At 40.0% G+C, this 12,516-nt stretch overlaps 1 long non-coding RNA gene across 1 annotated transcript; it reads left to right on the top strand.

Annotated features, from left to right (window-relative positions):
• The first annotated feature begins 8,956 nt into the window (after positions 1–8,956).
• LOC107786143 (uncharacterized) lies at positions 8,957–11,502 on the top strand. The gene is made up of 2 exons (XR_001648061.2): positions 8,957–9,562; positions 10,825–11,502. It is a non-coding gene; the product is annotated as an uncharacterized LOC107786143 (long non-coding RNA).
• The last annotated feature ends 1,014 nt before the right edge of the window (positions 11,503–12,516 follow it).

The raw sequence follows: 12,516 nt of genomic DNA, 5'->3' as shown, positions 1-12,516 counted from the left end.
ACAAAAAATGGTAAAAGGACTAAACAAAAAGATGACTGGAAATAATAAAAGACCGAACTTTGTATTAGACTACCGGTGAAATGGTTTAAATAACAAAACAAACAAAACAATCCAGAACAAAATCCTAAAAACAAACTGGACAAGACAACATCCAACTCATAACCCTGATAATCCGAACAACAGAAATGACAACAAAATGATCCACCACAAGCTTCTCTCTTGCTGACCCAGGAACAAAACGTCCTCCCACTTTATCAAAATTGGCATTTTAGCCACTGAGCTTTGAATCAATATTACAAGCTTCAACCTCATCAACCTCCGTCGGCAAATTCTCGAGGAGGTTCGAGTGCTCCATGTCACTGTTATTAATCGCAACCCGCCCTTCTCGGATCATTTTCTCTACTTCCTTTCTCCAGCTATGACAGCTCTCAATGTTGTGCCCTACGACATTGGAGTGGTAGGCGCATCGTGCTGCCGGATCAAAGCTCCTTGCAAGCGGATTTATAGTACATGCGGGGAGTGGCTCAATCGAACCAGCATGCCTTAGCCTTTCAAACAGACTAGCATAAGATACCCCGATGGGGGTGAGAGCCTTTCCTCGTTTCAGCAACCTCTTCATTCTTGCATGTTGACAGGGCCGGAAACCTGATCCAGGTGGCTTTTGGTAGGCTTGTGTAGGTGGGTAGGCCTTTTGTGGAGCCGGGTGCCTGGAAAGTGAAGTATGGCGGGGAAAGAAGTGGTGTTGGGGAGTGGAGAAGCATTGAGGAGTGATGGAGCTACTCGGGTAGCTGGGAAAACTGTCATAAGCGGGTCGGGATGGTGAGTATGGGGGATCTTCCGCTATGGTGTTGGGTGCTTGGGAAGCGATAGAGTTCAAGAAGCTTGGCGGTGGAGGGGGCGGTGCTTTTCCAGTTATCCATGCCTGATACATGTCTGCCACATGTTGTCTCAGCATTTTTACTTCTTCCACCAACCCGTTGTTCCGTTTGACCAATTGTTGTCGGTCATCAGTACCGACCCACTCGGTTCTGCGGTTCTGATCCATTGTCTTTTGACTTTGCTTTGCAGGGAGGAGTTACCACAACCAACCACTCTCTATATATGGACACATCAAAGGGAAGTCATCACGTTAGTGTTAGGGCATTGGACAGACAATCATATATCAAAAATGTACCCAAGCAGTTAGGCAATTGTGCCCCCGGAAAATCTTCCACACTCTCTTTTATTTATTTATTATTATATTATTATTTTATTTTATTTTTATTTTATTATTTTTTTCATTTTAGTGGTGGTCGAATCTTATGGAGATTGCCTACGTATCATGTCCCCGCATGAATCAGACCTTGCGTAGTTCGGACAATAAAAGATAAACAACAGTAAACATTTTTCAATTTTCATATTAGAACAAACTGGGTTTCAAGGATTTAAAGATGACCCGCAAACTTGAAAATCAAACAAACCGCATGTTCTAATCAAAAGATTGGTAGACTCAAAAACAAAATTCCAGCTCCCTTTCTCTGTTCGACGAATGCAACCAAATGGTTATTTTTTGCAAATGTGGCCCCTTCCAAATTTCACATAAATTTGAGGCCGGGGAGGATTATTTTATGACACTCTTACAAACTTGTCCGTTCTTTTACGAAAATAACCTTTCGACAACTGAAAGATACTCTAAGGCTATTTCGGCTAGAACGGTTTAAGACGCGGCCGAAACTGGCTCGGCTTATTATGACAAAATTTGAACGCTATTCACCTGACCGTCGACTCTTTTTTTTTCAAATTATAACAAAACCTTGGTGTTGCAAACACGGCCTTTCGACGTCTCGGGGACGAAGCTTTTTTAAGGCTGTGTGGGTCAACTCAAAATGACCCAAAGGTGGCTATTTATGCAAAGTCAGCCTTCCGGCGTCCCTTTCGAGAACATTCGGCTATTTATGACAAAACAACATCACCTGACTTATTTATGACTCTTTTTATCGTTTTTGAATTAGAAAAGTCAATATTGCAAACACGGCCTTTCAACGTCTCGGGGACGAAGATTTTTAGGCTGTGGGGGTCAACTGGACCAAGTCTTATAAATGACCCAAAAGTGGCTGTTTATGCAAAGTCAGCCTTCCGGCGTCCCTTTCGGGAACGTTCGGCTATGTCTTGATAAAACAACGTCACCCGACTTCTTTATGACAAAACTAAAATTTGACATAATTTTTTATTTATTTGTTTTTTGGCTATTTTAGCAAAAAGTGGGTTGGACATCACCCGACTTATTTATGACAAGATTAAAATTTTTGATTTTTGGCTATTTTAGCAAAAGGTGGGGTTGGACCCGATGAGGGTTGCCTACGTATCTCACATCCGGTGAGAATCAAACCCGCGTAGTTCGGGCGAATAATGAATAAGAAAATGAACTAAGCAGATGAACTAACTCTTTTTTTGAATTTTCGTTTAAAAGAACTACTTTAAAAGAAGCAAGGAAATATTATTTTTTGATTGATTTTCTTTTTAAAAGAAAGACTAATATTTTTTGAATTTTCATTTTTTTTTATTCTAAAGAAAAGAAGAAAATATTTTTGAATTTTGAATTTTCTAAAGAAGAATCAAAATATTTTCGGATTTTTATTTATCTATTTTATCTTTTTGAATTTTGAACTTTCTTTTGAATTTTTTTTTTTTGGATTATATATATACTTATTTTTGGAACAAATAATAAAATCACATTCAACGCCGGACTCTTTTTATTTTTATTTCTAGCATTTTCATAGACAAGCAAAATAAAATAAAATAAAACATTTAAAAAAAAGAACCAAACTCTTTTTCATTTTCATTTAATGGCAAAACAAATTATTTTCTTTAATATTTTAAAAAAACCAGACAGAACAATGATGATCTTTTTTTTATTTTTATTTTTCCTTTGCTTTCAATATAACAAACTAACAAGACATTTTTTCATTTTCAAAATTTCGTCAGAGTTTCGACTCTACTAGGACTTTTATGCTGTTATTTTCTCCTTTTTTCACGATTTTCTTATATGTGGAAAATGATGACAACATACAAAATCTTTTTTGAATTTTCATGCTTTGTTTTTATTTGTAATTTTATTTTTTTATATTTATTATTTCTTTCAAAAATGTGGCATGAGAGACATAACGATTTCCAAGACTTCTTGGATTCCGCAAATGCTCCCCATGCGCTTTTCCCAACATATGAAGCGTGGGGGACATATGGGAATTCCAAGACTTCTTGGATTCCACAAATGTTCCCCATGTGTTTTCCCAAAAAGCAAGCGTGGGGGACATAGGGAATTCCAAGGCTTCTTGGATTCCACAAATGTTCCCCATGCTTTGATTAAAATAACATCATGCTGGAAATGACCAAATGACCCATACGCCCTTGACTAAATACAACATGTAGCACATAGGATGCCAAAGATGGTCTATTATTTTCAGGTTGCTTGTCCTAGACGGACCCAACCCCTGTGTTGAGTCCCCTAAGTCAAATGCACATGACGCAAATAAACGTTCCTACTAGGGATCCGACATGTGGCTTTGTTATACTAAGTTCAGAACCTGGGTGTTTGTTCTAGACCTGGCTTACCCGAGCGGACAACTCGAGCCAAGGATGGGAGCTGTGTACCGGTAACCAAAAGGCCATCCGATTTTGCAACTCCTCCGAATCCTCGTTCTATTTTGGGCATATGACACTAACAGAAAGAAGCCACGACCAGCGTGCGCTCCTCAAGAGAGAAGAGAAGGGTTTCGGCACAGTTTATATATACAGTCCAAATAATATCAAAGCAGTAAAAGCAGCATTTAACACATTAGGCTCAAACACGTAAAAAAAACAGATAATAAATAAAGCCAAATAATAACAATTATTTCCAGCTCGAATTCTTAACCCTGAACCAGTGGTTCTGGGTTGATTGTCCCCAGCGGAGTCGCCAGAGCTGTCGCACCTCCTTTTTCCGCGCCCGAGGGCGCAGGGGAGTTTTTCCAATTAAAGGACAATCGAGACGGGATTGGTTTAATTATTTCAAAGTCGCCACTTGGGAGATTTAGGGTGTCCCAAGTCACCAATTTTAATCCCGAATCGAGGAAAAGAATGACTCTATATTACAGTCTGCGTACCAGAAATCTAGATAAGGAATTCTGTTAACCCGGGAGAAGGTGTTAGGCATTCCCGAGTTCCGTGGTTCTAGCACGGTCGCTCAACTGTTATATTCGGCTTATTTATCTGATTTTAAAATACAATTATGAACCAATGTGCCAATTTTAACTTTTTACCGCTTTATTATCATTGTTTTTACAAGAATGTGAACATCGCTTAAAACACGTCTTTGGACTGCGTCACATGAAATGCACCCACAATCCGGAGCGCATTTTTATTTGATGTTTTGAGATTTGGATTTGGGTCGCATGAAATGCACACCCGAGCTTAAGAAAGTAAATTATTAAACACGCGCCTAAAGAGACTATCGCGTTATTATTTTGCGGAGGCCGCGAAATTCGCTAAACGACCCTCCTGAATTCTAAGTAATTTTAAACAAGTATTTACTGAGGGCCCCGCAATTTGTATTTTTATTCGGCGAGGCTCATCTCATTCTTATTTTTTAAAGAATTTGCAACGTCATGGAAATGCATCTCGGGCCACGCCACAATCAATGCGCCCGTGACTAGAGACATATTTCGACTCCGTTGAGATTTGGATTTGGGTCACATAAATGTGCACCCGAGTTTAGGGAGATAACATTATTAAAGGCGCGCCTAAAGCAACTAGCGCATTATTATTTTGGGGTAGGGCCGTGAAATTTGCTAAACGACCCATCCCGGAATCTAAGTATTTAATACATATATTTTGTGAGGGCCCCGCAATTTGTCCCTTTTATTCGGCGAGGCTCGTCTCATTTTATTTTTTTTATTATTATTACTTATTTATTTATTTTATTTTATTATATTTTTAAAGGGATGCCATTTTTACGCTTTTAACCATACTAAACCTTACAGCTTCTTTACAACTAAAATCTCATAACTTGTTAGAAGTTTAATAAAAGAGTTTTAGAGAATGAGTATTTCGGGATTAGTAATAACATGTACTAATAATAAAATTTTTTGAATGAACTAAGCGAAGTAAAGGATGAACAAATTAACGTCAAACTTGTGTCATAGAACAACTAGTCAAACTTAATTACATGACATCAAATAAACAAGAATAACATAACATGAAAATGAACCACAATGCAGACAATGAAACATAGGCAGAAAATTTCCATACCAATCTTAATATTGCATCTTCGAACATTTAATGTAAAGTTCCTTTATCTAATACATCGAGGTTTACTAACCTTTGAACCTCGGCCAACTCAGGACGACAAACACGATTCCGACGGAACTTAAGCCGGACCTTTCTGAACGAAGAACAACGACGGAACCTCGGACAGCGCCTCGACGTACCGGACCTCGACGAACAAAACAACCTCACCGGACTGAAGCAACGGCTGAGCTACTCAGCAACGCAGCAACAACTGCTGTATTTTTTCGACGCAGCAACTGTTGCGAGAAGCTGCAACAAAGGGGTCGTTGGAGGTGATGATGGGAGGCTGGTTGTGGTGAAGGGCTCCGACGAGGGGGAGGGTTGCGGATGGTTGTTTTTGACAGTAGGGTTTTTTCCTTTCTTCTTCAGGAAGAAGACGAGGATACAGTCCTCGACGATGGTTAGGGGTCCGGTCTTCGACTGGTCGTCGCGGGTAGTAGGGTTGGTTGTTTGACGATGGTTTAGGGTCGGAGGTTTTGGTGGACTGTTTGGTGCGACAGTGGAGGTGCCGGCGTCAATGGAGGTGGGCGTTTGGTGATGTTGGTCAGTGGTTGACGCGGTGGAGCTAGAGGTTGCTGTTCCGGCGTCGGGGAAGGTGACGGGTGGTGATAGAGGTGTTGCTTATGGTGGTTTTTGGGTGGTGGAAGGGCTGGTTTCGTTTGGTGGTATTCTTGGCGTTCGTCCAGGTCAGTAGGGTTTTCTTCGTTTTGCCCAGGAGGAAGAAGGAGGAACAGTACTCGTTTTCTTCTTTTAAAATTCCAAAATCCTCCTCTTTTCAAAATTCCCCCAGTCCTTTTATGCTTTTGTCCGTGTTTTTGTAATACAATGCCCATGAAAATGAGCCCCACGCGTGGTGGGGTTCGAGGCATATGTCCCCCACGCATGGTGGGGTTCCCCACGTGTCCTGGACACGGTTTATTATGGGCTAGGTCCGAAAATTAGGCCTAAAACCGGGTAGTTTGAACCCGAATATTATTCTTTTGCCGGGACCCGAGAAATAGGAACACGTTGCTTAACTAGTCCTATGTAAGCAAAATAACTACCAAAAATAAGACTAGTATTTAAACAAAACTATATCTTTTTTTTAAACATTTTCAAGATTTAAAATAGCTACAAAATATTAATAAAACTTATTTATTGTAATTTTCGTTTTTTTAAATATTAAGATAAAATATGAAGAAATATTTTTTTTGTATTTTTCAAAGTTAAAATGACTATAGAATATTAATAAAACTTTTTTTTTGTAATTTTCGTTTTTTATTAAAGAAAAAAATATGAAGTAATATTTTTGTATTTTTCAAAATTATAATGACTGCAAACATTAATAGAACTATATTTTTTGTAATTTTCGAATTTATATAAAGTACCAAAATAAAGTACAATTTTGTATTTTTCAAGTTTATGAGAGGTACATAAACTAAAATTTATATATATATTTTTTTGAAATTTTCTTTTTGCAACGAAATAAAGTAAAAATAGTTAAAATAGCTATACTAGACCCAATTTCACATATTCATGCTAAAAATGTGAAAATTCTCGGGGAGGGTCAAAAATCACGTGCTTACAGTACCTAGTTAAATTTTAAGACCTTCATAGTTAACAAGATTTAGTGTAAGTTCTACTTTTGGAAAGTATAATTCAGCATTTAAATTTTTTCACTTTTGAGACGAGACTTGGATTAAAATTTTCAGGATAAGGGAATTTAGCTTAGAATTTATTTTGATAACAAGAATCGGTTAACACTCACAGATGTCCCCAATATCAAACTGGGGCAGAAAATTCTTTTGTTTTGTCTGGTTTGCTGAAATCAGGCACCCACCTGGAGAGCAAGGGAAGACAACACGAGTTTCAAGAATGGAAAGTAGTTCAGGCCCAAGCAATCAGGTACCCACATGAAGAACAAAGGTAAAAACAATTCGAGTGTTGGTAATCAGGAGCCCACCTGGAGAACAAAGGGAGGAGAAATTTAAGTGTCGGTAATCAGGAGCCCACCTGGAGAACAAAGGGAAAACAGTTCAAGTGTCGGTAATCAGGAGCCCACCTGGAGAACAAAGGAAAAAACAATTCAAGTGTCGATAATCAGGAGCACACCTGGAGAACAAAGGGAAAGCAGTTCAAGTGTTGGAAATTAGGAGCCCACCTGGAGAAAAAAGGAAAAGCAATTCAAGTGTCGGTAATCAGGAGCCCACCTGGAGAACAAAGGGAAAAGAAATTCGAGTGTTGGTAATCAGGAGCCCACCTGGAGAACAAAGGGAAGCAATTCAAGTTTCGAGGGAAAACCGTGTAAATGTTGGTAATCAGGAGCCCGCTTGGAGAACAAAAGGAAATCAGCAATGTTTAAAGGAAGACGGTTCATGTTCAACAATCAGGCACCCACTTGGAAAAAAGGGAAAACAGTTCAAGTTTCGAGGAAAAACAGTGCAAGTATTGGCAATCAAACACCCACCTGGAGTACAAGGAGAAGGCAGTCCAAGTTTCAAAGGAAGATAGTTCTAATATTGGCAATCAGGTGCCTACCTGGAGAATAAGAGAATTTACTTCAGAATGCAATTCAAGTCAGCAACGAAAGAAGCTCGTGGTAAGAATGTGAGTCAATAGTCCGAGATGATCAACGGAAGTTAGTCATAATCCAGAACAAAAAAAAAAGAAAAGAAAGGCAAGAAGTGAATCCAAATGCAGAAGTTGATGAAAGATGTGAGCTGCTCAAGACATGTGTGAAGTTACAAGCATGGTATGCCCGATTTTGATCTGAAAATCTGAAGAAGAATGAACTAGCACCTGCAGCTAGCAAGCGTCAAGGTTCAAATCCAAAGTCTGCATGAAGAACCATTCAAGACTCAAGATCAAGCTTCAGAAGACTTATAGATAGGAATCTTGTAACTCGTAGTTGACAGGATTAGCTAGCCTTTTTCATTTTTTGATTTTTGATGTAATAACAGGACCGCGGACCGGAACCTTGGCAGAACGGCACCTTGATCAACTCTCCACCTCAGTATACTCCATCACTGTTTATACTTCTGAACTACACATGGCCGTATTCCTTTATAGCCAAGGATATGTAGGAAGCTGAGATACCAGAGCTCGGTCACATTCCCCTTTGTCTTAGTTTTGGTATCCCTAAATAAGGGTCGGGTCAAAAAACATGTCTAGTCATTCTTTGTCTAAAAATACTTCGTATTTCCAGTCAAAGAGGGGCAGTTGTAGACATGTGATTTTTGACCTTCCCCAAGATTTTTTATATTTTAGCATGTAAATATTTAATTTAGGCTTAATATCGCTATTTCAACTAATTTTGACTCTTTTACTTTATTTTATTACAAGAAAATAAAAATTACGAAAAAAATAGTTTCATTAATGTTTTTTAGTCATTTTTAATCTTGAAAAATACCAAAAATAGTTTTGTTTTAGCAGTCAGTCTTATTTTAATAGTTATTTTACTTAAGTAGGATTAATTAATAAATGAGATCGTATTTTTAGTCTCGTTCGCGGGGAAAGAATAAAAATTGGGCTCAAGCAACCCATTTTTTGGTCTAATTTTTGAACCTAGTCCATAATTACCAAGTCCATAATTCCTAAGCCCATATCCCTAACCTAATTCCTACCCCTATATATTAGTACCTAATTCCTAAATAAGTGCCAGGACCTAAAATAAATTAACGCCCTAAAGACCAAAAGACTGAAAAAGCTTCCAGCCGCAATTCTCAAAAGATCCCACCCACCCCCCTCGGTCGTCTTCTCCACCAAACGCTGCTGCTTCTTCAACAGGGTCGTCCTTATCATCAAAACGAGCCCCTGTTCTTCGGCACACAAGAAATCAGAAAAGGACCCCTCATCTCAACACCATCTTCTTCAAAAATAACCCCCATCTCTCTTGACAAAGCAACAGCCAACCCCATAAGAGAACCTTGACAAAATCCTCTAGCAAATCAGTCCCAAACCAGCCCATCAAATGAGCCGAAGACCAGTTCAAAATACTCAAAAGATGTAGCGAAAAACAGTACAAAACAGTTCTAAAATCAGCTCGAAAAGCAGTCCATAACCACCCAAAAACGAGTCGAAATACTACACCGAAATCCAATCGAGTTGCCGGTAAAATTTTAGGTGACAATGGTCGTCCATTGGAGTCATGGTTCAAGAGGAACATTAGCGGGTTTTGGTTCGAGGTTGTCAAGCTTCAGTCAAGTTGTTCGTCTGCAGCCTAGTTCAATTTTGAATTGTGAAGCTGTTGAACAATTGAAAGTTCAGATTCATATTTTAGGTTCATTTCTTGTGTCAACCTCGATTAATGTTGATTTAATGTTCAAATGCTATGATTTTGTGCTTGAATGAAATACTAGTCTTGGCTGATGATAATTTTTGTTTCTATGCTTGCCTACTGTTCCTTTTTTGCTATTTATGTGTTAAGGTATCTTTGCCTGAAACTTAGTTTCATATTAGCTGTTAGCTTCTCTTGGTTAGCCAATCATTTTAGACTAGCATTAGATGGTCAAATATGGGCCATTGAACAATAATGGGCATCGTGAAGTTGGATATGGGTTCTGATATTGGCCATGTGATTTTGGTTTTAATTATTAAGGTGTTGATAGGAATTTGTTCAACTGTACTTGTTTCAGTAATTAGGCCTCTTAATAATTGGTTTGATATTTGATAAAGAACCCAAGGTGTTTCTTTGATTGATTTGGGCCTAGATTGAGGCGTGCCGTGCCAAATATAATCTTTAAGTCCATGACCCTCGTAAAACTAGCTAGCTTTTATAGAAATTTGAGGTGTGCCATTTTCATTAAATAACCCATGGCCCTCATGTAATTTATACTAATTCTTTTTAAAATCGAGGTGTGCCATCAATTGAATTTTTCATGGCCCTCGCAAACTTTGTTATTAATTTGAACCTTCGTAGTTGCTTTAGGCGCGTTCTTTAAATTGACTTTCTTTTAATTATTAACCTCGGGTGCACATTTCATGTGACCCAAATTCAATTCTTAACAAAGTTAAATAGAACGTGTCGCAAACCGCGGGTGCATTTCATGTGGCGTGGTTAAAGACATGTTTTAAATAATGTTGAATCTCCCTAAAAGCATTTTAAAATAATTAAAAGTGGCTAAAAGGTTAAAAATGCACATAGGTTTAAAAGTGTTTTAAAATCAAATAATTAGGCCAATAATAATAGTTGAGCCACCGTGCTAGAACCACGAAACTCGGGAATGCCTAACACCTTCTCCCGGGTTAACAGAATTCCTTACCCGAATTTATGTGTTCGCAGACATAAACAGAGTCAAATCTTCCTCGATTCGGGATTCTAAATCGGTGACCTGGGACACCATAAATTATCCCAAGTGGTGACTCTGATTTTTAAATAATAATCCTATTTTGATTGTCACTTAAATTGGAAAAAACTCCCTTATACCCTTCTCGGGGTATGAAAAAAGAAGTGTGACACTATTTGATGGAGCAGGTAACCTTTTGCAGCTCATGCTTTGCTCTCTTTGGCCCTCAAGGTTAACCCCCCTTTTGTTATATTAGTTGCAGAAAAAGACGGAGGCTTTGGAATACCTCAAGGGCGACATCGACCGCATCAGAACTGCCTGTGGTGAGCTAAGGGCTCAGGTGCAAGCTCAAGCTTTAAAGGAGACATGCGCCTCAGCCAAGGTCCTCGCCTTCGAAGTCCAACTCCCCTTGGCTTGTGATAATGTCAAATTTCAAGCGGATATGATCGGGAAACTCGAATCTGACCTCTTGAAGATGAGGGCTGAGATAATTGATGCCCGAGCTGAAGCGGCACTAAGCCAAACCAAGGCTGATCAGGAGATGGTGATTTGAATGAAAGACGTTGCGGACGCTCAAGCCGAGCTGAAGCGAGCCCTCGACCGGGAGAAGAGGATTGATGAATATGTTTGTTGCAGATCCCGAAGAGAAGTACTCGAGGAGATCGGTGCGGGGTGCTTTGTTCTCCTAGAGGAATTGGCTCGAGCAAGGGTGGACGAGCGTGACGCGTGGTCACTTCTTGCTGATGAGGCGAAGAGTGAACCCAGCAAGTTGTAGCCCTTTGGAGCGGAGTGTAGATTTCGCCGTTTTGTCGCTTTGTATTTGATAAATGTAGAGCATGCCTGTAGATGTAGAGTATGCCCTTTTTTTTTTCTTTGCGTATGTAAGATAAGAGGAAACTTGAAGCTTTATTTATCCCGCATCTCTTTTATGTTATTGCTTTTGACTAAGCAGGTTGGTTTCAGTGTTTGGCGGGATCCTCGTAGGTCCTGAACTGATCGGATAGGCCTGAGGGCTCTTAAGTGCGATCCTTGACGTGAGCGGGTGTTGGGGCCTCCGTGCTTTGGCCTGTTGTTTAGGCTCAGTCTCCGAGTTAGGCTTTGACTCGAGCTTTCCTGCCATTAAATCATCTATGCCCATGCGGGCAGGTAGTAATTGTTCCCATTTCTTGCCCTTGGGAATTTGTCGTTTCGACTATTTTGGGTTCAGTCTCCGAGTCGCGTTGCGATTCGAGGTTCAAATTGACCCTCATGTTTTATCCTGCCTGCATGGGCGGACGGTGATGGCCTTTTGTGCTTAGGATCGAAGTGGCCTTACAGGTGGGTGGCCCGGAGGCTCACTCGGCTGGCGATAGTGGCATTTATACCGTGCCCTTAGGAATATTGTAGTTTAACCATTTTGAGTCCCGTCTCCGAGTCGCGTTGCGACTCGACGTTCAATTGACCCTCATGTTTTATCCTGCCTGTATGGGCGGACAGCAATGGCCTTTTGTGCTTTGGGTCGAAGTGACCTTACAGGTGGGTGGCCTGGAGGCTTACTTGGCTGGCGATAGTGGAATTTGTGTTGTGCCCTTAGGCATATTGTATTTTAACTATTTCGGCTCTAGTCTATGAGTTGTGTATTGCTTTCTGTCAACTTATTTTAGTTCTGCCCTTTGCGAGGGGTTTCATGCTTTTGAAAAAATGGGGCCGACGCTGTCTCCGGGTGGTGTGCCGACAGTCGTCTTAATAAGATGCCCGTGCTTTGCACCTCCTCCGATGTTACAGAGCTCTACATCCCGGCTCGAGCTCAGACGGGCTATATCAAGAGAATGGTCTTTGTGGCAATTTGTCATTTGGAATTCTCCGGGGATTCAGGATACAGGGGCAATTTGGTTCGTTAGTTTGGACCGCCCCACTGACTTAGTTCGATGTCGTTGTTGCATGTGACCGAACCGCCTGAATTCATGAA

Source organism: Nicotiana tabacum, chromosome 20, assembly GCF_000715075.1.
Source record: "Nicotiana tabacum cultivar K326 chromosome 20, ASM71507v2, whole genome shotgun sequence".
NCBI lineage: Eukaryota > Viridiplantae > Streptophyta > Magnoliopsida > Solanales > Solanaceae > Nicotiana > Nicotiana tabacum.
This window is presented reverse-complemented; position numbering and strand designations above follow the sequence as displayed.